The sequence below is a fragment of the Phocoena sinus genome, chromosome 7 (assembly GCF_008692025.1).
Source record: "Phocoena sinus isolate mPhoSin1 chromosome 7, mPhoSin1.pri, whole genome shotgun sequence".
Lineage (NCBI taxonomy): Eukaryota > Metazoa > Chordata > Mammalia > Artiodactyla > Phocoenidae > Phocoena > Phocoena sinus.
The window spans coordinates 5,867,971-5,895,735 of record NC_045769.1 but is presented as its reverse complement, the minus strand read 5'-3'; positions in this window follow the sequence as shown (position 1 = coordinate 5,895,735).

Here is a 27,765-nt window from a genome sequence, read left to right as displayed (position 1 = left end):
AGCTTAGGCGGGTGCCCAGATAATTACCCTGGAGTTTGGCATATGCTGGGCCGGGGGACACCTGGGAGATGTGGAGTCAGTGAGGTGAGGCAGAGGGTGAGGAGGTGAGAGCCAGGCTGGGGGGCAAGAGGAACAGTGTTGCTGGCAGAGGAAACAGCAAATGCAAAGGCCTTGGGCAAGAGATAAGCAGGAGTTTGGTGCTCTGAGTGGTGGGATGCAGCCAGGGTTCTCGGATACAAACCACAGAAACTGACTCTGGTGCTGTAGGCAGAAAAGGAGCTTCCTGGAAAGTTACTCTGTGGTCTCAGAAAATCAAAGACACCCAGGCTGGGTGAAGGTCAGGGGCCTGGAGGCCCAGACCATGACCAAATCCTCACCGTAGGAATAGCCCGGGGAGGGGGGTGCTGTCATGGATAGATAGATGATGGATGCTCCCGCAGGGAACACCATCACTGGACCCTGGGGGCCATGCACTGGACCGGGTCCTAGTGCTGATTCCTGGGGGTAGGTCACCTGCTCCACAGTCAAATTCTGGTGTCTGCGCTCCCTTGGCCGAGCCTGGCTCCCTGGCCTGGGTCCGCCTGTCTAGAGGAAGGGCACCTTTGCCAAGTTGCTCCCTGTGTGGAGGGAAGCCTGGGCTGGGTCATGGAGTTGACCAAGCCCCCATCTCGTGCCCGAGCTCACCTACCAGGGAGGGCAGGGAGAAAGTGTCCAGACTTGGGGGGTCTTGCAGTGAGAGGTGGGTACCAGCTCCTACCCATGCTCACGCTGTGGCCTTTCCCAAACAAAGGGAGAGAGTTCAGCAGTGGGGAGACCAAAAACTGACAAAGGCGCCCTGCGTGGAGAGGACAGAGTGCAGAGGGCGGGGCTGTGGCCGGAGAGGGGGCTGGGTCACAAAGCACATTGTCCTCTCCGCTTCACGAGCTGAGCCGCCGGCGCTGGAATCACCACAGGGGGCAGTGATGTTCTGGAAGCAGAGGTTGTCTCACTAGCCCTTCTTTGCTCTCCTCAAGTGGCGGGCGTGAAAAATGGTCCTCGGGCTTCGCCTCTGAACCGTTAGAGCCACTTCCAGCAGACACGTGGCTGTGCTTCCTCGGGGGCTGCCTATTTTGAGAGCTGACCCCATGTGGCCTCTGCTCGTCCTGGAAGGGAGCCCAGGACCAGAGCTGACAGCTACGGTGCCCGAGGGCTGTATGTCTGTAGAGGGAGCGGGGTTTGTGGGGAAGTGCTGTCACTTCCATGACTCACAGCACATTGAACTTGAATTTGTGAAATCTGTTCCTTTCGTGGGTTTCTACACAGAGAGAAGACAGAAAGGCAGGTCTCAGAGATTAAGCCAAGCACAGCCAGGATGAAATAGTACAGGGGGCATCCCTGAAGGGCAGCTCCCCGGGGCCGACCTGGAGCCTTACACGCTGGCGCTGGCTGTGAGCAGGGACCACACGGGGATGCAGGCAGATAGCAGGGCTCCTGCCCCGCCCCGCCCCACGGGCTCAGAGGGCCTCACCTTAGGACTCCCTTCCTGCCAGAGGTCACATGCCCACCTGGCTGTGGAGGCCTGCAGAGCCAGAGAGAGGGGGGGACACTGTGCCCGTGCAGTCACTTGGTCACACTGCCCATCGAGCTGTGTGTTTCAAATTTTAAAATAAATTCTGTATTTACTAGGTGAATAATGTAATTGTATTTTTGTGTTAAACTCATTAATTTGCTCAATGTAAACCTTAAAAATAAAACACAAGTGTGGTAGCCCTCTTTAGCATTTGTCATCATTCTTCAATATTTTTGGGGCTCACACCCTGCCCGTCTGGACTCTGGGGGGCCCCGGCTTGGGGGGGAGCCTTCCCCACAGCTGGCAGGTCACTGTGTCCCTGACACTCGGGGACACGGGCCTTCAGAGCTTCCCGGGAATTCTGGCATGAGGTTGGCGGGATTCAGGGGTCGGCTGCTACCCCAGGATGGAAACCTCTTTAGGCTTTGAATATACTTGAAGGGGTCCTTGAAGAGAGGTGAAAAGGGCACTTCATCAATTGGCTGGAATTTTCCAGAATTCCTCCCCCAGGGGTTTGCTGACTGGGAGAGCTGGGAAGGAGGAAGGAAAGACATTTTGAAAACTGTAGCCTCGTTGGGAGTGGACCTGGTGTCCCCTCGCTTAGAATACAGGCCCCCCTCCTCCCAGTGCACCCATTACGCCCTTTCCCTGGGGCTCCCGTGTTGTTCCAGAGGAATGGGCTGGGCAAGACCCTTACCTCTCCCAGCTGGGCACCTGGCCAACAGGACACGTTTCCAGCCCCACTAGTCTTGATTAGCCTTTTTGTTTGTTTGTTTTATGGCTGTGCCTCGCGGCTTGTGGGATTTTAGTTCCTTCACCAGGGATTGAGCCCTCGGCAGTGAAAGCGCAGAGTCCTAACCACTGGACTGCCAGAGAATTCCCCTCCAGCCCCTCTAGTCTTGACTCAAGCTCCTAAGGCTGCCATGGGGGCCAACTTATTATTTTGGGTCTGAGACACACAGGGTCTCAGGCTTCTCATTGTGGTGGCTTCTCTTGTTGTGGAGCATGGGCTCTAGGTGCATGGGCTTCAGTAGTTGTGGCTCACGGACCCAGGAGTCTGCTGAAAAGAGCTCACAGTTCATGTCCCACCACCAGCTCTAATGTGTTAGTGCCTGTGGTTTCAGGGCTATTAAAGAAAATAAAGACACCTGTGTTATCATGGAAACTGTAAATCTGCCGACACGGAGATGAATGTTAAAACACTGATGCTATTGTCTTCTGGAGGGCTGGGGGGATGGTGAGCCAGTCTTTTTCTGATGAGAGAAAGAAGAGAAAGAGACATACAGGAGAGAGAGACACACCCAGAGACACACAGAAACAGAGAGAGAGAGAAAAGGAGGGAGGCAGGGAGGGAGGAAGGAAGGAAGGGAGGAAAAAAGAAGAAAACAGCTAAAGCAGAAGACAAAAGCAGGTGCAAAATCAATCCACAGCATCAGAGACACATCGATAAAGCAGTAAAGCACAACCTACCAGATTTGAATCCACCCGCGGGGGCCATATGTGTCTGGGCTTTTAAGAAAGGAGGTGTGAGCATCTCCATGGCCGTCTACCTAACCTCCGGGCTGTTTTCATGGAGACCACTCACCCTGATTCCCAGCCTGGGCGTTGCCATGGCAACCAAGCCGGCACTTTGGAGGGTGAGGAAGATGGCCACTGATTCCAGGGATGCTTCAATGAGATTTACAGCAGGGCCAGGAACCAGCTTGCGGGGGCAGGAGGGAGTGGGCTGAGCATGTCAGCAGCACAGGCCACTTCCCTGAGCGGAGCAAGGCTAGCGGACAGCACCCCTGTGAGTGCGTGCTCTCAGGGTGGTTTTTCAAAGGAACTTTCCAGAAGGGAAAAATTCTCACCGAACCCGTCGTCTAAGGAGACCTATCTCCTGTGTATCTGCTCTCTCGGTATGTCAGGATGTCATGTTTTTCTTTCACATGCAGCGAGGTAAGAAAGGTTTCTGAAAGGAAATTTTTGTAAATACAAAGTGATGTCCTAATGTATGCTAGCTGTGGAAGAGAATTAAAACATGATAAATACATGGAGTGTAAACATAAAGCTTCCTTTGCTGCCTTGCACACCCACCCCTGTGCACCTGAGCTGACAGCTCTCTAGTCCCTGTCCGGTGCTCCCGCGGGACTACAAATTGCAGGTGTGCTGGTGGTGGAGCGATTGTCTCTCCTCTCCGCATCCCTTCTGTACCCTGCTCTGCGGTTGGAGCTCGGCAAACCCCGTGTCTGCTAGCACCCCACGGTGCTAGCTGCTCCCTGGGAGACTCTGTCCATGGGGTGCTAGAGGGAGACTGGAAAACAGGCAGAGGGAAGAGAGCTCGCATCACCCTACCCACCTTCTGTGGCCGACAGCCTCGCCTCCACCTGAGACCACCCCTCTACCTGGCAGCAGCTGTTGGTTTCAGTTTTGGGCCTCCTCTGGCACAACCAGATCCCGAGACGTCAGCACCAGCCAGGCAGAGCTCCTCCGCCCCCCAGGGAACTGTGTCCCAGTCCAGGATGTCCCCCTTGAGCACCTGAGGTGTAACTGCAGCCTGCAGAGACCCAGGTCCCATCGTCCGGGGGGGGGGCTATTCCTCCCCAAACTTCTGGATTCTGATCACCCCACTTTCCTCCCTTTGCTTCTCCAGGCTGAGGGTTGGTGGCTGCCTTCTTCATGAAGGGGAGGAAGAAAAGAATGAAATTGACATGAGACAGATTAACAAGAGAAAATCTAATTAATTTTGTACGTGCAGGAATCCCACATACGTGAGAGGGCCAGAAATTCCACATACATGAGAGGTTGAGACAGAAAGGCGAAGTGAGGGCTGCATGCTCTCTTGAGCCAGGAATGGGATGAGCAATGGGATGCTTGACCTGCTGTAAAGAGGGAGCCACTTAGATAAAATTTATCTCTGGTAATATCTCTTTTCCTGGGAAAAAAATCCCCAATTTAAATTCTTCTAGGTAGTTAAGGGATGGACAGTAGTTTCTCTTGAACCCACAGGGTCTCACTCGCCTTTAGCTCAAAATAATCCTCATGCAAAAGTGGTATATTTGGGGGAAGTTCATTTTGAACCCCTGCATCTGTTACCTCAGTTTCCCCTTTTGCCTTCTTAGTCTTCCAATACCTTGCTCACTAATTCCTTATATTCAGTTCTCTCTGTTCAATGATTAGTGCAGCTCCTATTTTCCTAATGATATTCTAGCTCCCTGACCATAAAAAGGACAGTGCTCCATATTAATACTCTTCATTATTCATTTTCCTATGATAAGGAAGTATAACCCTCCTCCACTGATGGACATTTGGGATGCTTCGGGTTTTTACCACTACAAACAATATTGCTATAAGCAGCCTTGAACAATATCATTATTTCCATGTACAAGAATTTCTGCAGGAGGGATTTCTAGAAATTCCTTCTCTTTTCTTTTTATTTTTTTAAACTTTTTAAAAAATGTATTAGTTATTTATTTGTGGCTGCATTGGGTCTTCATGGCTATGCATGGGCTTTCTCTGGTTGCGGCGAGCGGGGGCTGCTACTCTTTGTTGCGGTGTGCAGGCTTCTCATTGTGGTGGCTTCTCTTGTTGTGGAGCACGGGCTCTAGGTGCACGGGCTTCAGTAGTTGTGGCACACGGGCTCAGTAGTTGTGGCTCGCGGGCTCTAGAGCGCAGGCTCAGTAGTTGTGGCTCGCGGGCTCTAGAGTGCAGGCTCAGTAGTTGTTGGTGCACGGGCTTAGTTGCTCCGCAGCATGTGGGATCTTCCCAGACCAGGGCTCGAACCCGTGTCCCCTGCATTGGCAGGCGGGTTCTTAACCACTGCACCACCAGGGAAGCCTCCTTCTCTTTTCTGATTCTCTTCCCATGACTCAGCATAGTCCATCACCCACCTGCTTTGTCAGCATATAATCTCAGAATCACTAGTCATTTTTTTACTTTCTTCGTCTTCTAGTTGCTTTGAATGCTCTATAACCTATTCGTGTTTAAAAATATTGTCCTGTATACAAAATCTTTACTATCAACAAGGGATAATAAACTTGATTCCCTACAACCTTTTGCTGTGTTAACATGTTCTTGTCTCTATTTACTCTTACGTAATATGAAAGTTAAAAATTTTATCAAACCCAAGCAAATTCATGATATTAAGTATGAATGGCACACCAGACTGAAACTGTTAAATATTCGGGTAGTTTTCTGCTTAAGCATAAACTCACATTTTAAATTCCTTAGTGAATGTAGTTGAAATGTACCTCAGGGAAAGAAGTGCTGTGATATTTTTCTTAACCCAAGGAAAAAATTCTGTTGAACTTCTATTGTTTCTATAAATTAAATATACACAGCAAATCTTTTATAATCTCTCTCTAGGGGTTTAAAAACACAGATAGGTTAAGCATGAGCAAAAACAAAACAAAAGACCGTTCTCAATCTCTCTAGGTATTTCTGTAATCGGTCCATTTGTGTCTATTTCCATCGCCTCCCTCCGGTTCACGTCACCATTGCTTCTTCCTGGGACGGCTGCAACAATGCCCCGACTGGTCTCCCTGTCCCTGTCTTGCCCCTCGAGGACCCTTGACACAGTTCTCATGCTGCCCAAGACCGCCTAGATGTGAGTCTGGCTCTAACACAGGCTGTGCCAGCCCTTCTTGGATAGACTGAGCTGGTTTCTTAGTGCCAGCTGGGCAAATCCTATCAAACTTCTCTGCCCCAGGGCATGGCTCCTGGTGTTCAGGGCACAGTCCCCACCTGGACCTTGCCTACCCAGCATTTACCAGCAGCCCCTGCCTGCTTCCCTCTGGCAGGGACTTGTCACCAGAGTGGAGCGGGACCCAGACTCCTGTTGTCACTCTCTGGGCCAGTCAGGAGCAGACTGACTTTGGTTGGCTGGCGAGGTCCCCTCTGAGGTCATCATGCGTTTTCTTTCCACTGTGGTCACGGAAACGACCAGCAGCCAGGTTGGCTCAGAGGGGCTACCACGGCTGCATACTGCAGGTGTTTCCCTCGGACGTCCCCTGGACCCTCTCCCCAGAGGTGAGTCTCACGCTCACACCTGTATCACCTTTTGGCTGTACTCTCCAAAGCCTTCAAAATTTCCCTTACTTACCTGAACCAGAAAACCCAGGGTTTGGGGTGTGAGCGTGAGACTCACCTGTGGGGAGAGGGTCCAGGAGATGTTTTATGCAAAGATTCTCATTAATAAATTTACCTAAATTTATATCATGCCTTATACTTTATAATTCAGGTATAGAATTTAATTTCACTCCCATAACAACCCTGTGAAGTGTACAAACAGGGTTTTGTTTTTTAAGTTTTGTAGAAGAGTGACTAGAGATTCAAAGCAGGTAAAAATAACTTGCTTGATGCCATACTGCCAGGGAGAAGGAGAACCAGGTATTGGATCCAGTTCACTCAACTTCAAGCGCCACAGCGCCCTAACCACGTGGAGTTGCATTGTCACAGAGCAGCGATGGCTGAGTAGGAAACCACAGTTAGAATCTCATCTCTATGGGACTTGCCTTCTGACAACCTCACCTTTCTGGAATGTGGCTAAAACCGGGAAGCAGAAGACTGTCGTCAAAGGAGCAGCCTATGGATGTCTGCATGCCCTTCTGGGGTCACTGGAGATCAACCTAGTTTGGCTTCACTGTTGGCCAAGGGGTTGGGCTTGACCTTCAGTTCTGGGAGGAGAACGAAGACGGAAGTTCAATGGGAGACCAGCTGGAGGCAGAGGCCAAGAGGCAAAGCAAAGCTCAACAGAACCGAATGACTCATCTGAGGACCAAGGGCAGGAAGTGAGTTGGGGGGCTTGTTGCAGTTTGGAGCTGGGTGGACACGGCCAGAAGATGGTCCTGTGTGCCCAAGGGGTCTCTGGTTTTTATGGGCCCAGAGTGCATGGAATATGGTGGGTTAGGCTGACAGGGCCCAAGGAGCATGAGGAGAAAGACAGAAAGACCAGTGAGGGGGGCCTCAGGCTGGGAACTGGGAAGCAGAGAACTGGTTTAAAATAGGGGTAGAAACTCAGTTCAGGAATTGGAAGAGTGTAGTGGGGTTTCAGGGAAACCCTCCTGTGTCCAGGGGCCTCTCAGCTCCTGGATCCAACCAGAGACTCTACAAGGAAGACCAGTTGGTCTCGGGGCCCTGAGCTTGCTGCCCGGCAGTCTGCTCTGCAGAGGCCCGCACGCGGGCCGGGGGGCTAGTGTACAGCTTGTACCCAGCAGCGCACACAGCAGAGAAAGAGTCTGGAAAGCTCTGTCTGCCCTCCGCCATCCATTCCTCCCTCTCCACCAGCCTCTCAGGGCTTCTCTCCCTGCATCCCTCTTCCTCTACTGGAGCAATTCTTAAAGACCCACGTTCCTAACTTTTGCTTCTCAATCATAAACACCTTCATTCAAGAACAAGACCCTCCATGTTTCCCCTTGGCTCTGCAAATATGTACAGATAAATGGTGGGTAATAAAATAAAGGTATGGCCCCTGGTGGGCCTGGAATAGCTCAACGGAGGGAGATTCCACAATGGCCTACAGGATTGGCAGAAGGGGTGAAGATGCCTGGGACCTTGCTCTAAAGGCGGACATTCTGAGGATGGCTGTGGAAGGTCCTCCCCCCTTGGGAATATCCACAACACTCCTCTAGTTTCAGCTGCCTCCCCTCACGTACCTGAGGTGCCCTCAGAATGGAGGCAGTCTGGGCCTTGACCTCCGTCTATGGTCAGAGAGCACACCTGCAGCATTTTGAGCCTCTGTTTTAGCAGATGTCTTGGCACTGGTGGTATCACTGGGGCCCTCCTGCATCCAAAATCAGCAGAAGAAATAAATAGTCAAATTACATGGGTTTGGGCTTCCCTGGTGGCGCAGTGGTTGAGAGTCCGCCTGCCGATGCAGGGGACGCGGGTTCGTGCCCCGGTCTGGGAAGATCCCACATGCCGCGGAGCGGCTGGGCCCGTGAGCCATGGCCACTGAGCCTGCGCATCCGGAGCCTGTGCTCCACAATGGGAGAGGCCACAACAGTGAGAGGCCCGTGTACCGCAAACAACAACAACAAAAAATTACATGGGTTCTACTAGGAACAGATAAAGAAGATGCGGTACATATATATAATGAAATATTACTCGACCATAAAAAGGAACAAAACCGGGTCATTTGTAGAGACGTGGATGGACCTAGAGACTGTCATACAGAGTGAAGTAAGTCAGAAAGAGAAAAACAAATGTTGTACACTAACGCATATATGTGGAATCTGGAAAAATTGGTATAGACAATCTTATTTACAAAGCAGAAATTAGAGACACAGACGTAGAGAATAAACGTATGGATACCAAGGGGGAAAAGGGGGTATGGGATGAATTGGGAGATTGGGATTGAATATATATACTATTGATACCACATATAAAATAGATAACTAATGAGAACCTACTGTATAGCACAGGGAACTCTACTCAATACTCAATGTTTTCCTTCCTAAATGGGAAGGAAATCCAAAAAAGAGGGATATATGTATACGTATAGCTGATTCACTTTGCTGTACAGTGGAAACTAACACAACATTGTAAAGCAACTCTACGCCAATAAAAATGAAAACAAATAAACAAATTACATGGGTTCTACTTTATTGCTGGGGTAATGTAAAGGCTCAACGTTCTAAGCCAGGGAGGATTTCAGACTAGCCCTGAGTGGTTCTCAGGAACAGATAAGAAAATAGAAGGTGACAGAGCCTGAAACTCCCGTAACGTGGTGTGGCAGTCGACTGGGACGTGGCTTAATCCAGAAAGAGCTTTGATTTGAGACTGCTGCGCAGAAAGGCTCTCTCGAGTTGGATGGAAGGAAGCCAACTGCAACAAAATGTCCTATCAATTTTGTTTTATACCCAAGAAGCCTGCATGACCTTCTGAGGAGAGTAACTGAGATGTCCACTGACCACATCTATCCCCGAAAGAGTGTCAGGCCTCCTAGCACGTGACCACAGCTGGAACATTTCCAGGGCCACGAGTTAGGTCCACAGATACTTGACAAGAAATGCAAATTAGGTACCAATGCATAGTGGTTAGAAAATTTCCATTTAAATTGCTAATCAAGCTGAATCCACTTGCAAATGTAGAAATCAACATGTACATAAAGTATGTGGAAAGCTGCAGAGCTCTGTAGAAGACATGGCATCTACTAGTCTGTGTAAATGGAATGGAGAAGCAGCAGTGTCTTAATACAGACACGCCCCCTCTGCCACAACCCCGCCCCCTGCCCCCAAATCATCCAGTTACGTTACTGTTGAGATGTTTAGAAAGCCTCTGGGCCAGCTTTTTTGTTGTTGTTCAGTAAATTTATTTATTTAATTTATTTTTTTTTGGCTGCGTTGGGTCTTCGTTGCTGCGCGCAGGCTTTCTCTAGTTGGGGCCAGCGGGGGCTACTCTTCGTTGTGGTGCACGGCCGTCTCATCACGGTGGCTTCTCGTTGCGGAACATGGGCTCTAGGCGCCTGGGCTTCAGTAGCAGCCCGCGGGCTCAGTAGTTGTGGCTCGCAGGCTCTAGAGCGCAGACTCAGTAGCTGTGGCTCACGGGCTTAGCTGTTCTGCGGCATGTGGGATCTTGCGGACTAGGGCTCGAACCCGTGTCCCCTGCGTTGGCAGGCGGATTCTTAATCACTGCGCCACCTGGGCCAGCTTTCCTAAAATGCCTTTCTCGGAACAAAAATCTCCCATAAGATGGTTATTAATGTGTACTTTACACTCATACACATACACACAGAGTGAAAGACATGGAAGAAACAGCATCCTCTACGCCCTCGAGGAAAATCAAAACACATAATGGTACATTCCAAATTCTGAGAAGTTCTGGGAACAGAAACCTGCTTACCTTGGTTGATTTAATGCACCATTTCCAAGAGGCAAGATCAGAGAAGGCTCACTTTTGGTGGAGCACCTATTCATCTCTTGGGTGTGCACGTTCGGAAGTGCCACCAGCTGTGAGTTTGGCCACCAGCAATATAACTGCTCACACTTTCACAGGGAGACAACGCCCACACCAGTAAGGAGGGAAACAAATCACAGCTGCTCCTCTTTAAGCCCACACCCACTCCAAATAAGCAACTGCTTTGCAAGCTTCCCATCTGTTCTGTTTATGTCTAAATGAACCCCCCTCCCCCATCAAATTGAGAAACGGGTGATCTGTGTTAAACACCTTTAATCATTGCACTGAATTGACAAGAAACCTCGTCGTTCTCTCTCCTCTGCTCCACAACCCACAATGGCTCCCCATTGCCCCACAGGTGACCTCATCATTCTGGATCTCAAAGCCTCCTGTACCCTGTGCCTGTCCTGCCTCTTCTCCCGGACCACTTCAGCCACTGTCCTTGCTTCATGCAGTCTGATTGCCCTACTCATCACTCCCCTCAGCACCGTGTCTTCCTTCTCCACCTATCTAGAGTGGGAGTCAGCAGACCCTCTCCCCAAAAGCCAGGCAGGAAATATTCTAGGTTGTGTAGGTCATATGGTCTTTGAGGCAACTACTCAGCTCTGCCATTGTAGCATGAATGCTGCAGTGACAATAGGTAAACCGATGAGAGTGGCTGAGTTCCAATAAAACTTTATTTATAAAATCAGGCAGTGGGCTGGATTTAGTTCACGGATTGTAGTTTGCCAACCCTGACCTCTATGATTTCCCATTTTTAAAGGGAGATTTCTGGTCCTATTCTGTGACCCCTTCATCCATCACTTCAGCAAACATCCTTCATTTTACTTCCTCACTGGTCATAAGGAAAAGTCAGAGACTTAACATGAAGTACCAACTTGTGTCCTGGGTTTTACTTACAATATTTCATCGAATCCAATAATCCAGTGATTATTATTCCTGCTCTGCAGATGAGAAGCCCAGGTGCAGAGCATCACACCTGTGGTCAAACGGCTAGTGGGAAACACACTCAGGTTTAGCTCAGTTCTGCGTGGCTCTACCTCGTTCATCTTCAGTACCCTACACTGAGCTGGGCTGCCCTCGAGTGCATCCACAAACACCATCTTGTCTGAAAGCTGCAACACCACAGGGATGTAGAGACTGCAATTATCCCTGTTTGCAGAAGTGTAAACTGAGGCTGAGTTATCAGGGATGCACGCATGTCACACAGCTGGTTGCTGACAAGGTCAATACCCACACACACACATTTAGTCTCCAAAGTCTATTTCACTGGGTCACGCTGATTTTGGTCAGCAAAAGAGGTCCCTCCTGGGCTTCCCTGATGGCGCAGTGGTTGAGAGTCCGCCTGTCGATGCAGGGGACGCGGGTTCGTGCCCCGGTCCGGGAAGATCCCACACGCCGCGGAGCGGCTGGGCCCATGAGCCATGGCCGCTGAGCCTGCGCGTCCGGAGCCTGTGCTCCGCAACGGGAGAGGCCACAGCAGTGAGAGGCCCGTGTACCGCAAAAAAAAAAAAAGAGGTCCCTCTTGTGAACCCCACAGGCCAGTGAAACTTAGTGAAGTTTGTCAAGATGTTCTGAGCATGTCAATGTACAGCCTACTTCTGAATATAAGGGGAGGTTAGGACCACTCAGAAGAGGCTCATTCACTCTTGACCCCTAACTTAGGAAGATCACGGAGAGAATGTTTGAAAAAATTCGATCTGGGCTTTTGTTCTCCAGAAAACTATTGGAAGATGCTAATTAATTAACAAACATCCTTCTCTCCCGTTTCTGAATCGATTGAGAACGGACAGAATCTTGTGTGGATGTTACTGGTAGAGCTACAGCAGAGAAGTCTAACACCACTTTAATCTAGAACTTGGGAACTCATTACCCAAACCAGTTCCCCAAGCACACGCATAACAGCTGAAATCGGGAGAGCACAGATCAGATTGAGCCTGACAGAAGCAGGCCCTGTTTATCTGTTTACTGCACAGAAACTAAAGCCCATGATGCCCTTGGTTGCACGGAATGGCTCTGTCCCATAGCTAACATTCCCAAGAGATGTCCAGTTGCCCAAGGGTCATCATTCAGACTAGGTATTGAGCCTTCCTTGGGAAAGATATAAAGTGTGTGTGTGTGTGTGTGTGTGTGTGTGTGTGTGTGAGAGAGAGAGAGAGAGAGAGAGAGAGAGAGAGAGAGAGAGAGAGAGATTGTGTGCATACTCCCTCTGAACTAGTAGACGGAGTTCCCTCATAGAAACAGAAAGCTAGAGGAATAAGTTTTCCCTTGCATTGACTAGCACTCACGAGGTTATGCCGTGTAGCAAACAATCCCTCACACTGTATGACTTATAGCTACAAAGATTGATTTCTCATTTAGTTACATGTTAATTGGCTACAGTGCTGTGGCACCATTCCGTATGTCTTCCTTATCCTGAGATGCCTCAGGAAGCAGCCCCATGTTAATTTCTTGGCAGAAGGAAAAACACAAGAGATCTGGCAAGGAGCACGTATATGTCATGTTTCATATGCCATCGATCAAATCAGATCACAAGGCCAAGTCCAACATCACTGGGGCAGGGATGTATAGTCTTATCACAGGAAGGTAAATCCCTGGGAACAAAAGCACAATCTAGCCCACACCCTCATAGCAACAAATCTGCATCAGAGTAGACTAGGAGAATGGTAAAGGATTCCCTAAAGAATGGTAAGTGGCGTTTTCCCAAGTCAGTGGCTCAGTGACCAATTCCAGACATGTTGAGAACAAATGAAATGTGGTATGGATGGCAAATTTAAGTGGACTTCTAAAATGCTCTCAAGTCTGTGTACTTGCATTTGTTTTAATGTTCCCATCTTGGTCCATGTCACAGAACCTTTCCCTGGTCTCCCTCTTTAAGTTGGCCCCTCCAATTCATTCTCAATACTGCAGTCAGAGTGAGCTTTCTAGAGTGCAATCCAGTCCTGTCATTCTCTGTGTAAAACACTTTTGTACCTGCAACTTGGACTAAAAAATATAGCTGGGCTTCCCTGGGGGCGCAGTGGTTGAGAGTCCCCCTGCCGATGCAGGGGACGCGGGTTCGTGCCCCGGTCCGGGAAGATCCCACACGCCGCGGAGCGGCTGGGCCCGTGAGCCATGGCCGCTGAGCCTGCGCGTCCGGAGCCTGTGCTCCGCAACGGGAGAGGCCACAGTAGTGAGAGGCCCGTGTACCGCAAAAACCAAACAACCGACAAAAAAAATAGCTAATAATTTTTGCTCACTATGTGCCAGACATGTTTGTGAAACAATATATGTATTATTTTATTTAATCCTCATGGAAACACCACTAAATACTGCCTTTTACTAGTACTTAATAGACGAGGGCCAGAGACCCAGAAAGATTAAATAACTTTCCCCTGTTGAGGCAGGGTTTTGAATCCAAGAAGAGTGAGTTTGTGGTAGCCAAACTCCAAGATGGCCCCCAACCATCCCATCATGTACTCCCTTCCCACACCCTCTCAGGGTTGGCTTTGTGACCAATAGAAAATGACAGAAGTGATAGTATGTGACTTCCAAGGCTAGCTCATAAAAGCTATTGCAGCTTCTGTCTTGGTGTGTTTCTGAGATCCCTCTCTGGAGATGGGCAGCTGCCGTGTTATGAGGAAACTCAGGCAGCTCTATGAAGAGGCCCACGTGATGAGGAACTTATGTCTCCTGTCAACAGCCAACAAGGAACTGAGGCCTGATGAGTGGTGTGAGTGAACCACCTTGGAATCAGGTCCTCAAGACCTGAGATGACCACAGGCCTGGCCAACCCCTGACTACTGCCTCAGGAGAGACTCCAGGCCCAGAAGCATCGAGCTAAGCTGCCCCCAAAATCTTGACCATGGGAACTACAAGGTGATGAATGTATATTGCTTTAAGCTACAAAGTTTGGGGGTACTTTGTTACACAGCAGTAGGTAACTAATACAGTACAACCCTCACACTCAACCCAGCTCTTAAGACCACTGGGCAGAACGCAATGGTATCCCACTACTACGGAGTATGGCAGCGAGTGGAACTTCCTATGGACAAAATTCAAGCCAGGAGCAGAAGGTAAGATGGTAAGATGTTACAGTCCAAACTAGGATAGTCAAGGAAATAATCACAGAGAAGGCAACACTTGATGAGAGACCTGGAGGTGGTGATGCAGTGAGCCCCCTGGTTATGTGGGGAAGATCCTTCCAGGAAGGGAACAGCAGGTGCAAAGGCCCTGAGGTGAGCGTGCCTGTCATGTTCAAGGACACTGAGGAGGGTCACGTGGCCGGAAGGAATGAGTGCAGGAGTATGAAGTAGGATACAAGATCCGAGAAGGACCAGATCAAGCAGTGGCCTCAAGTGTGATGTTCAGGACCTTGGCTTTCAGGCTGAGTGAGATGGAAAGCCATTGGAGGGAGTTGATGAGAGGAGTGACTCCATTCAACTCATCTTTACTGCCTTCCTGCATTCCTAACAATAATTGTTGAACAGAATGAAGCAATTGTAGCTAATACTAGTTAGCTGATGGCCATGTGCCAGGCTGATGGCCATGTGCCAGGCATTAGATAACACACTCTACCTGAATTAAAGGTGTTCACAGGACATCTCTGGACATCCCCATTCTACAGGTGGGGAAACTGAGTCTTGGGGAGGTAGAGTGGCCCTCGTGTGGTCATACAGCCAATGAGCACTGGAGCTCAGTCTGAGGCCAGGCCGTCTGGACTTCCTGATGGAGTTATTGTTAATATGAATCAAAGTCAAACATGAGGCTGACGATCACAAAGCTCTTCTTCTAATAATACTTAGTCCTGCGAGACCACCTCCTGCCGTGAACTCCTTGCCCGGCCCCACCGTTGATTCTTTGTGCGTCATCCCCAGGCATCTCATGGGCCAAGGGAGACAGCACCGCCTGTGGCCCAGATGGACTGGAATTTAACACCTGCTTCCACAATCTCTCTAGGCCAATAGTGAATCTTCTATGACCTCAATTTCCGTGACAGTCAGGATTGCTGCATGAATCATGTAGCACAGGTTAAACACTAAATTAATACCAATAGCTATGATTTTCTTTTCATCGTTATTTGGGGAGAAATCTAAAATCTGTACCTACACATACTGCCTTTTAGACGATGTATGACAGTATTCCATACAGTGAAGTATATTCCATGTGCTCTATAGGGTCTGAGTAAAAGGAACTAGATTTTGGGTTTTGTCCTAATAACCTCTCATTGTTGGTTTCATCCCAGCAACGTGACTGTTCTAAACAATGGCAAACATCAATGCAGCTCTTTATGAAGACAGATTCTTTCTGTCAAAAGCCATTAGCATTTAATATACTCACTCCTCAGTGGCCAGAGAGAGATGCGATAATGGAGATTTAAAAAATGAGTTTGTCACAAAGCAGACCAGTGACATTCATCTTGCTATAGAATCTCGCCACCTAATGGGGTTCTCCCTGGTTCTGCGGACGAAGCTCCTCTTTTAAATGGACTTCCTTAGTCGCACATGAGCGTCATCGACTAACACAATCTATCAGGGCCTCATCTTGCTTTTTATTAATACCCCCATGTGGGTTCTGGGGCCCACCAGGCACCTGCACCACTATTTTCAAATCAGTCAGTGGTTTCCCAGATCATCATACGGGCTTTCAAGTGATGGCGTTCGTGCAGCAAAGACATCGCACTTGAAACGTTCAAGGATTCCCAGCCACGAAACACATGACAGCAGAAAACAGTTGCCAGGGACTATTTAAGGACTCATCATATCATAATGTTTTGTGGCTTTTTTCTCAGAAAGAATGAAAGATATCTCTTCGGTGTCTCCTAGTGGAGAGAAATCTCTCAGAGAAGCCTAACTCGAGTAGAGCCTTGGAAGGTCAACCTTTTAAAAGAAAATAAGAACACTTGGGTCCTCATGACACAGACGTGTAGCAGCTCAGCTCCCACCCCCTCATAGCTCTGTCAGGGCACGCAAAGTAGATCCAGCTGGACAGGCGGATGCTCCCCAGTCAAGGCGTTTCTAGTCTCCTTGACCTTGTGCACTTTTTGTGGTGGCCTGGGAGGCGATGCTATGGACACAATGTCTGACAGAGAAGGACGATGATAAACAAAGGAGGTTCAGCCCCAAAACTGAGGATGGAAGTTGTGGGTGAGGCAGGGTAGTCAGAGCAGAAACATGCATGTTGGACCAGGCATCCTCTGGAAAGACAAGTAAAGGAAAAAAGAGTAGATGGGCGAGATTAACAAGATGCCAACAAGGTCAGGTGACAGGGCTTGAAAAGTAGGGCAGACAGACTAGAACCCACATGCTGTGGGAGGAGAATACTGCTGTGGGCGGCCTGGAGCTCCTGGTAGAGGGGGGCCCTTTAAATGCCCCTCACAGATCCAGTGCTGCTCTGGGTCTCCGCCCCGCCTTGGCCTCCCTCCACCTGCTCCCAATGGGCCATCCTCACCACACCTTTGCACTTTCTAGACTGTTCCATTCCCCTTTGCCTTGACTTATTCAACCATCTTCAGGCACATACGGGTATTTATTGAGCACTGACCACGTGCCACTGCGTGTTCTAGATGTTGGCGATCCACGGGTCGCACAAGGGACAGCACAAGTGGAGTTTCACTCCTGCGAGCGTGACATCACAAGCAAGGAGCCCCACAGGTAATTGTACCCTTGCCCCTGCATTAAGTGCTATGGATGTGATGACCAGAGAAGAGCCAGGAACATGGATTTGCCCGGAGTAGAAGAGGCGGGTCCCTGCAGAGAGGCCAGCTCCCAGAAGGCAGTGGATCGGAGGGTGGCCTGAAAGGCGTGTGGGGAGGGGGAGGGCGACACAGGGTGGGGCTGCCTGGGGGAGGGTCTGGTGCGCCAGGAGGTGTGTGGAACTTGTGTGCAAGGTAAGGCAAATCCCTTTCCTCTGCCTGTTGATCCTCCCCTTCCTGGAAGGGGCGAACCCACTTTCCTGACTCGCTTGGGGTACCTCCTAGCAGGTGGGGCCCCGGAGCAGAGGACGACGCCCTATCATTGCCATGGGCACAGGGTCTCTCACGTGGCGATGGGTCGAACTCACCCGTTTGTGGAATGAGTGACGGAGTAAACAAAAGATGAATGGGTGGAAGAATGACAGTATTACACCCCTGACTATAGGAAAGAATCTTGGTCTCTGGATATGGCTTTTTGGTCTGAAATGCCGCATTGGTACCAAAAGTGATTTTTCAAAACCTCCCCATTCCACAAGGATTCCTTATATGGGAGTAGGAATCTCCTCAGCAAGTCTTGCAGCATCAGACAGCTCGGGACTCTCGTCCAGCTGGGCGCTCCGTCCCCTGGTGGGGAAGGCGGGGAAGGCGTGGTGAGAGCTGGCGGGGTCCTGACGGCGGGTTTGGTGGACCATTATTACCAGGGCCGTTTGTTCGTGTCCTGATGCTCCGTCCTTATTGGGCAGAGCCGCCCGTTACGGGCTGGCTTCCCGCCCCTAGCATGCGCGCACAGTTTGTAAACTCGTTTTAACAGAGGTTAAGCAAAAATCTATTTGAGAATATAAATGAACTGGTGATGCACACGGTGTTTTCAAGCTAAATGAATTGATTTTGGATAAAGTCTACTGTGCTCAGTGTTGATACTGTACACTGTTTCACGCATACACTTATACAACCCCAGAAAGAGGCATGTGGTAATTACGACTAGAATCCAAAACTGCATTGTTAAAACACTCTGAATGGGTCTGGATTTATTGACCTGGGAGACGGTCATTGTCACAATTTAGCCCAGAAAACTGGTTATAGAAGGAGCTATTCTTACACTCCCTGATTACCCGAGTGTCTGAATGTTTGCCTGGGCAAGTGAAAGAATACATTGTGAAGGGTGATGATAAAATGCTTTTTTAAAGTCATAATATTTAAGTCATTTTTGGTCCTTTCTTATCTATATTTCTAACTTCTCTATTGTGTATTTCTCACCCAATTTTCTTTAGTGAAGCACGGTCTAGTTAATTTCCAAATACGGCAATTTAAAAAGAAAAAATTTTAACCATAAAAGGGGGTAACTCCTCACATTTTCATTTGGTTTTCAAAGGATTTTTCTCATTCTCAACCCCCCCTCCTGACATAGGGATCTTTAGAACATTTGGAATCCTGAGGGTAAAAACATAGTGGCTGACTCATATTAAACTAAGGGGTTCTAGTTGGTGAAACCCACCTGCAGAATCCTTGACAGTTTTTTTTCAGTTAGTATCTGTCATCCCCAGGATGTAGAAACAGCCCTGCTTGTTGGTCTTACCTTTTATCATGTGCTCTGTGTGTGTGTGTGTGTGTGTGTGTGTGTGTGTGTGGTAGGGGTTGCAGTTTCATGGCTGCCTTTACCTATGATGTTTGAAATACATTTCTTTGCACTTTAAAATGTCAGTATCTTGACTTTCACCCCTCCTCTGGTTCTCCTGAGTCATCCAGCTTGCCTATATATATTTCCTAACATCAAATATTGTATTTTAAAAGCCCTTCCCCAAACCTCCCTGAGATTCCTTCTTGAACCACTTAAGAAACTTACACCTCACCCCAGTGTGTTTACGGGTTAGGTTTGCGGATTAGGAAAAACGTGGTCAGCACCATAGTTGCTTCTGCTGCAAATTTCTTTTTCCTCCCTTATTGCAATAACTGAAGAAACATAGCAAGGGATGAGCATTTAGAAAGCCCCGTCTGCCTCATCATGCGTGGATGCAGTTGGAGGTGCAGATGTGCACTCAGTGAGCTTTCTTTCAACCCTCAGTCCCACCCTCTGGCTTCCTTGCTGGCATACCTAGGTGCCCAGCTCAGGGCGTGGATGCTTTCTTTGTGTTTGCTGGGTCACGCCTAGTACATTAGGGCTGGCTCGCTCCTTCTTTCTGCAGATACTGATGGAGGGGCCCCATGTGCCAGATGTTCAGGGGACAGCGGTGGGGGGGAGGCACAGGTGAGGAAGACGGAGAGCTGTCCTTGAGAGCTTACAGCCTGCGGGGGGAGACCGAGAAATACCTGCTGAGAGCTTCTTGGTCTTGAAGAGTCCACAAGCAGGGAGCAGCTGGGATGCCCCTCACTCTTGAGGGACCCAGGCTCCCCTGGAGGAGGTGGTCTCTGGATCAGGCTCCAGGCAAGGTGGGTGTCATCCAGGGAGAGGATGGGAGACTGCAGGGTAGGATCTGGGGAGGGGCACCCAGCTCAGGGCTGAGGGGCCAGAAGGAGAGGTTGGTGCACAGGACGGGTGGGGAGGGGGACGGGAGGTTAGAGGTGGGATCAATCGGGTAAGGGAAGGGCAGTGTGAGGTGGGTGAAAAGATCTCAAGAAAAGTTGAAGAAGCGGTGAATCTGGCCTGGAGAAGACTCCTGGGGGTTGGTGAGCTGCCTCACCTCAGATGCCTGAAATGTGGGTGACCGGGGAGATGGATCCTGTGTCTTTCCAAATAATGGAAACAGAATTAACGACTGCAGGGAAGAAGGAGGAACATTTGAGGTTGAATATGAGCAAAGACAGCGGTTTACTGAGGAGGGCTTTACCTATGTTACCTCACTTAATTCTCTCAGCAATGCTATGAGCTGGGAGCAGTTGTTGTTCCCATTTTACAGAAGGGGTAACTGAGGCCAGAGCAGTTAAGTAAGGTACCCAGCATCACGAGCTGCTAAGTGGTGCAGCTGGGATTTGAAACCAGGAAGGCATGTTCTCAAGCCTGTGCCAATGAGAGCCAAGCAACCATGGGGTAGGTAGCCACCTTCTAAGGCAGAGAGGTTTTCATCATTGGAAATTCTCTAGAAGGGGGAGGTAGAGCGGGTTTTGCGGATGCCTCCCCAGCACTTACACCTCCTCCTTCCCCAACAAACTCCAGTTTGCATTTGGGCATCTAAATGGTCCCGGGAAAGATGACTGACCCTTGCCGTTGGGAAGAACTTGGTCGATGTTTGCACAGCACAGCCACCATGGTCACCGGGCTGCTTGGCCAGAGCACGCTCAAAGCTCATCACCTCTGGGTGTTCAGCGATTATTTCTGACTGGGGGGTATTGATCGGAAGGAAGAGTGGAAGGTATCAAGGAATTAAGTTGTTAACTTTGGGAGGAAATGTGCCGATCAGACAGATCTGGAAGAGAGAGAAGCTGACCTTGTGAGGCAGGAGAGAGAAAACAGGCAGATCTGAATTCTGCCAACTGCTAGAGGAGGCACGGGGAACCTGCAGGCTCACGCCCACCACCCCCTGCCCTGGCCACAGCCCCCCACATTATAACAATAGCATCAGAGCTGAGCAAAAACACGTGCAAATGAAGGACCATTTATTAAGAGGGTGCCAAGTTAGCTGTGTCTCAGGGAACCTGGGAAGAGCCCTTGCCGCAGCAAGAAGGATGCTTTGGAGAAGAAAATGGCTCATCAGAGAAGGGCTTCGTGATCCTGCGGGCTCCACAGCTTCTCAAGACAGTTGGCCTGAGCTTCTCCGGTTGCCTCTGGTAGGTTCTGGGTTGGTCGCAAAAGAAATAAGCAGTTTCATATCCGTATGTCACTTATTCGAATCACTGGCTCATGTTCTGGGGGGGACCATGGGGCTGAAGGGAGGATAGCTTGCGCTCCTGGGCCCCCAGGAAGGTTGGCCAGGGTTCCCAGCAATGCACACAGCTCACTACTCAATTGGCTTCTCTGCCTGACCCCTCGCGGACCACAGAAGGAGATGGGGCTATGCACTGATGGGTCCCCCACTGCTAAGACATAGTTCCATTTTGTTTCTTGCAAGCCGAAGTATGCTTACTGGTTTGGTTGAGGTCTTGCCATCTGTCAGGGATGCTGTCAAAGGAATCACTCTTTCGGAAGGTGGATCTTGGGACCTTTGCTTCAACTGTAAGATTCCCTTATTTTCTTGGTATGATTCAATATAATGCAGTTTTATTTTTTTCTAAAATGCAGGTGTGGGCTTCCCTGGTGGCGCAGTGGTTGGGAGTCCGCCTGCCGATGCAGGGGACGCGGGTTCGTGCCCTGGTCCGGGAGGATCCCGCATGCCGCGGAGCGGCTGGGCCCGTGACCCATGGCCGCTGGGCCTGCGCGTCCGGAGCCTGTGCTCCGTGGCGGGAGAGGCCGCAGCAGTGAGAGGCCCGCGTACCACACACACACACACACAAAAAAAAAAAATCATAAAATGCAGGTGTGAAACACACTTAAAGATGTGGTCTTAATTATTTTATCCTCACAAACATGTCTGAGACAAAAAGATATAAAGCATTTTAACCTAAACTTCTGCAACTATGTATCACTGGTAGGATTGCTATCCTGGGTGTGAGAGGCTTAAACTAGAAATAAACTTGCTCACATACGCCTCAGAAAGCAGAATTCTTAAGCTGACTTACAGCACAGCTTCACAAGGCAAGTTCAAGCTAACATCTTGAAATTTTAAATGGCAGTACAAAGAAATTACTCTCATTTTCTTGGGTTTAAAATGCAGTAAGTGAATCAGGGAAATTTGAATTGAGTACTCCATCTTTATATGTTTGAACAAGTGATATAAATTATGGTTATTTTTAACAGGTTTATGAAGATTAGCTAAATCATTTGAGAGTGCAGGATGTCAAAGTTCAAAGCCAAGCATGACATACTTGCAAAGATGAGTATAATTAGAGTGGAAGAGGGCAATGAAAAATTAATAGAGTTTTAACGTCAAAGACACACGCAGATGTGTATAATCCACAAATCCTCTCTTGGAAGACTCCATCCTAACAACTCCCTTGATCTTGACATTATCCAGTGTGTTTTTTATTCTTCAGACTCTCCCAGAGTGCAGGTGCAGACAGCATCCCTTGGTAGGGCAGGGGAACAAGTGGCCAGGAGGCCCACACGGTGACGAGAATCAGCCCTGAGTGGGACTCTGCTCTCAGAGGGAAGGTGCTCCGTTGCACCACTAGAGGGAGCACACAGTACACACATGATGGCTATTAGGGCTGGAAGGGAAGGGGGAGACAGAGAGAGATGGAAAGAGACAGAGACAGAGAGAATTCACAAGAGCCTGGGGACCTAAGATAATAGAAGACCCTCATAGGCTGGGAGGAAAGGCTGCTGTCTGTTAATGAACTTGTAGTGAGAAGCACAGGAGATGATTGGAAATCCTGTTGTCAATCTGAACGTAAACACCTGAAACAATTTTTGCAAACAATTTCTAAGGCAAATAAGCAAAACATGGTATTGTAATAGTACTCTAGGTTTGTCAAATCAGATTATATTCACAAAATCAGGGTATGAAAGTAAAGGGTGGCTAATTCTTTCCAGAGTTATTGTGACTGCTTTTTTTTTTTACTCTGCTAATTAAAGGAAGATGGGTATAAACACAATTTTTTTTCTTTTTTTCTTTTTTTTTGCGGTACGTGGGCCTCTCACTGCTGTGGCCTTTCCCGTTGCGGAGCACAGGCTCCGGACGCGCAGGCTCAGCGGCCACGGCTCACGGGCCCAGCCGCTCTGCGGCGTGTGGGATCTTCCCGGACCGGGGCACGAACCTGTGTCCCCTGCATCGGCAGGCGGACTCTCAACCACTGCGCCACCAGGGAAGCCCCTAAACACAATTTTTATAAACCTAAAGTAGAGGCTAACTGGATTAAGAACAGAATGTCTCTTCTTTCAAATACAAGAAAAAGGAAATATATATATATTTCTAAAAGATGGGAAATGAAGGGAACAACGATGGGCCCCCAAAGAGAGCCGGTGTGACACCACAGGGCAAGAGCAAAGGGAAGAGAATTGTTCGAGTTCCAGAATTTTAAAAATGAGATATGTTTGGGGGGAGGGGAATAGCAATTTTCTGCATATAAAAGGCACACTTTGGGGCTTCCCTGGTGGCGCAGTGGTTGAGAGTCTGCCTGCCGATGCAGGGGACGCGGGTTCGTGCCCCGGTCCGGGAAGATCCCACGTGCCGCGGAGCGGCTGGGCCCGTGAGCCGTGGCCGCTGAGCCTGCGCGTCCGGAGCCTGTGCTCCGCAACGGGAGAGGCCAAAACAGTGAGAGGCCCGCGTACCGCAAAAAAAAAAAAAGGCACACTTAAAGCAAAAGGATGGTGAAGGATTACAAATGAAGGTCTGGGCAAAGGTACACCAGGCAAGAAGACAAAACACCTACAACAGGGAGGAAAATCGCATTGGGCACGTCCTCTATCCTCATCGACCGGCCGAGCTCCTGAACACTCAGGCTTCACTCCATCTGTGCGCCAGCACATCTGCACCGGTGCAGACCAGACATCTAACAGCCCTCCCGACATCGCCAGGAGGCTGTCTCCGGGGACATCAACTCAGCCTAGACAAGACCGCACCCTGGTCTTGTCCTCAGCCTTCTATCCCTCCAGTCTTTCACACACGCACGCGCACACACACACACACACACACACACATCCTGCCTTACCAGCCCAGCTTAGTATCCCTGCTTTAGAGAAGACTTCTCCCCTGAAATCTCCCTTCCCAACAGTCTATACCAGACCCCAATCATGTGCTTTTATAACCTCCTAGGTGTCTCCTTCACCGGAGTTATTGCAGTTCCTGACTCTGTGTGTGTGTGTGAGATTGTTCCATGACTGTCTCTGCTGAAACGTCAGCCCTGGGAGAGCAGAGCGTGAGTGCATTTTGTTCACCACCCAATTGGCAGCGCCAAGTGAGGTGCCAGGGCCAGAGCTGGTATTTGATGTTTGTTGAAGAAATAAATGACATGAATAGCCAAAGCCATGAGAACCATCGAAACGCCCCGAAAAGAGAAAGGGAAGTAAATCCTACAGCCAGGAAATGGACACCATTTTAATATTTCTCATGAGGTTTTTGTTTTATTTACATGGAAAAATGCTAATCATACAAGTAAAAATAAAATACAATTCAAACTTGTGTCTACAGATAGCTGAAGACATTTATTTACCCAGGAACTCAAAACTGACTGAGAAAATATCAGAGAATGGATAACATTATGTTTTGAAATAAACTATTTGGAGTACACCTAACAGATGACATTAATACAACTTTATATAAAATAAACTAAGTAGCTAAGATCTTGATATTATCTTCTAAGCACCCCTTTTAGTCTAAGCAACAGGGAAGTCAATTTCTTTGATGTTAGAAATCTTTACCGACCAATCCTACAGTCCTTCTCGCCATATTTACTTTATGTCTCAGCTTTAGACAGGGATGACGTGAGAAAGGGGCTCAGAGCAGACTTGTTCAGTGGCGGCTCTCAGCTGTCCTGAATTGTCACAGTAACAGGAGGGCAGGTGGCCTCCACCGCCCAGGTCCCCAGCTTGGCCAGACACCAAGTGGGTCGTGGCTTTGCCGCGTGACCCCGATCCCGCCTGGCCTCCTGTCAACCGAAGTTCCCACATACGAGAGTTGGCCTGGGAAGGTTCTGAGCTGTTCAGGCCCGCGTGCTGTCACGTATATTAATAGAGTTGCTGTGAAACTGTTTGGACTGAAAAGAGAACAGCAAAGTGAGTCAGCTGCAAATTCCTTGTGTCAGCTGATGCTGAGTTGGTCCCACTGGAAATGTCTTGAACAATCAGAGGCCGGAGTCCAAAAATTTTTTTTCACATCTTTATTGGAGTATAATCGTTTTACAACGTTGTGTTAGTTTCTGCTTTACAACAAAGTGAATCAGCTCTACGTATCCATATATCCCCATATCCCCTCCCTCCCACGCTCCCTATCCCACCCCTCTAGGTGGTCACAAAGCACCGAGCTGATCTCCCTGTGCTATGCGGCTGCTTCCCACTAGCTATCTACCTTACGTTTGGTAGTGCATATAAGTCCATGCCACTCTCTTACTTCGTCCCAGCTTACCCTTCCCCCGCTGTGTCCTCAAGTCCGTTCTCTACCTCTGCGTCTTTATTCCTACCCTGCCACTAGGTTCATCAGTACGTTTTTTTAGATTCCATATATATGTGTTAGCATATGATGTTTGTTTTCCTCTTTCTGACTTACTTCACTTTGTACGACAGACTCTAGGTCCATCCGCCTCACTACAAACAACTCAATTTTGTTCCTTTTCATGGCCGACTGTGAGGGGACAGCGAGGGCGCTGGACATAAGAAACCTGGGAGAACGAGTCCCCTGAGGTCAGCCAGGGGACATGGGGCAGAAGGGGACATGACAAGAATTCCTCTGATCAGGCTCAGGGAGCCTTTGGGGGTCTCTGGACCTTGCCTCCCCTTGCTAAGACTTTCTCCATCTGAACACAGACTCTCCAGCTGGCTTTTCAAGAGCAGATGGGAATTCTCTCAAAAGTGACCCCACCGTGGCGTGCGGTCAGTCCTGTAGGAAGACTTCTGTAGACTTCCAAGCCAGGCTGGAGGTCCTAGTGAAAGCCCCTGAGCGTTGCGGTCTTGTCCACCTGTTCTCTGGAATGGATTCTACTCTTAGGACTCTCAAGAATGCTCGAAGAAAACTGTCCTACTGTGGGAGTAGCCCTCAGAGCCCGCAGGCATGAGCTGTAGCATAGTCTCCCCAGCCCTGGAGTTCCGGTTTTCAGTGGCGGTGAAAGTGAGTTTTGGCATCAGAGGGTCTCGATCCGAACCTGAATTCACCAGCTCTGTCACCTCGGGCCAAGCACCGTCTTCTCCAAAGTTCAAATTAGAATAAAAGTTCCCATTTCTTAGGGTTGTTTTAAAGATTAAACAGATAATGGAAAGAAATGGTTAGGAAATCACCAGCAGCTGGTAAGTACCTCAGGTGTAGGTGCCAAGAAAGGATGTGCTGTGGTCCAGTGGGCACAGGGCGCTTCAGGGGCATCGGTGAGCAGTGATGGCTGGGCCGCCTGGGATCTGACTTATACAGCGGGGGCTGGGCCTTCGCCTCTTCCTCTGAGCCTGTTCTTCAAGGAATGATGCCTTCGACTGGGCGGGGTCTCTGGGGCCGGGTCAACGGGCAGCCGCACCGAGCTTGGGACTCAATGTAAGCGCCCAGTCCACCGCAGTCTTTGTAGTTAGCTAACCAGCTCTCTGGCTACGGGTGGAGCTGGCAGGTGCTTTTGCCATGAATTTTGGGGTTACCCTGCCCCTATTAACTTCATCCCATTTCTCGCAGCTCCAGAGTGTGGTGGTCCCACTCTAGAATGTGTAAGAAATCACCCCAGACTGGATAGAGGTGCTTTAACCCCTCCCCCAGTCTAGGCTGCTGAGAAACTCTGTACGTGAGCCTTGGACCCCAGGCTTCTTGATCCCCATTCTGATCGGTGCTGATTCCTCAAACATCCTTCTCTGGGTGTGTCAACCAGCCAGCTGAGTGCACCTGGGGGCCATGGGTTTCCGGGAGGACAGCCGCTGCAGTGCATCTAGGGGCTTTGTTCGATGCCTTCATAGCCAGCTTACTGCATGGCGATAGTGGCCTCCAGCACCACTGGGACCCAGCGCGGAAACAGAGGAACAGGGCCCCATGGACACCAGAGTCATATGGGACACGTGACCTCCTGGCTGTAGGTCCCTCCAGCAACAGAAAAAACAGAGCTGTACCCTTGAGGAGCTCAAGGACCAGCAGAGGGCAAAGATCTCGTGCAGGTACGTGATGCAGTTGGCAGGCGCTTAGAAGAACACCCCTTGGACTGAGGGAATCAAGGAAGATTTCAAAGATCAGGTGATTCTCGAAAGAGTAGCAATTTTTCCAGTCAGACAAAAGGGTGAGGAAGTAGACATCCCCGGTCCAAGGACGTGTGTGCAAAGGCGTGGGAGCCAGGGTGAGTGTCAGTGTTGCTAAAGCATCAGGAACCACGAGAAGGGTACTGGGAGGCGAGAGCAGATCATGAAGAGCCATTTGTCTGTGCTAATATCATTTTTCATCCAACAGTCAAAGGGGACATGTTTGAGAATTTGTACCACGCTTTAGGAAGACGAGAGTAGCAGCGGTTCAGAAGGTGGGGAGAAGAAGATGGTACCAGGGAGAGCGTGACCAGGTGTGCAGTCTCACCCTGATCGCACGCCCGGCACCGAGACCGCTGCAGGTGTCCGGGTGAGGGATTTTTACGGCCTCAGTTGTGGTGGAGAAGGAAGGACAGAAGCTATTCGAGTTCCAGGAGAGAGCGCTAGTTAGGTTTAGGTGACAGGTCACATGAGGAGGCTCAAGGATGTGTTTTCGTCTTGGATGGCCAGCCATCCACTGAAATGTGAAACGCAGAACTTGGAGATGCCATTAATGGAGAAGTGATGAGTCTGGGTTTGGGGTATAAACTGGGAGGTGCCAAGGGGGCCCCATGAGACGATGACACGGGGTCTGGAGGTCAGGAGAAGAATTTGTACTGTTGCGCGTCACGTGGAAACACGGACACTCTGGGGAAGAAGGGTGAGCTCGCTCTGAGGAGAGTCCAGCAAAGCTACCAAATTTCGCAGGAAGGCAGAGGAAGAGGAACCTTTAAGAAGCTCAGGAGG